The sequence below is a fragment of the Penaeus monodon genome, chromosome 28 (assembly GCF_015228065.2).
Source record: "Penaeus monodon isolate SGIC_2016 chromosome 28, NSTDA_Pmon_1, whole genome shotgun sequence".
Lineage (NCBI taxonomy): Eukaryota > Metazoa > Arthropoda > Malacostraca > Decapoda > Penaeidae > Penaeus > Penaeus monodon.
The window spans coordinates 33,406,385-33,406,633 of NC_051413.1; positions in this window are offsets into that span (position 1 = coordinate 33,406,385).

The window sequence follows — 249 nt, forward strand, 5'->3', positions numbered from 1 at the left end:
TTGTTTATATTATTGTCTTAGCTTAAATAATCTGATACTCAAAACTCTTTGTCCATTCCTCTAATATATATTTTTCTTTATACATAAACTTTTCCTCATTGATTCATGTCATAACAGCGTATAAACTTTCAGGTAATATACACTTGATTCCTGTGACAAATTATCTTTGTTATGCAATTGATGATTGATTGCTTTTCCAGGTCGTTCTTTTATTGCGTGTGTGTGTGTGGGGGGGGGGGTGAGAGGAGA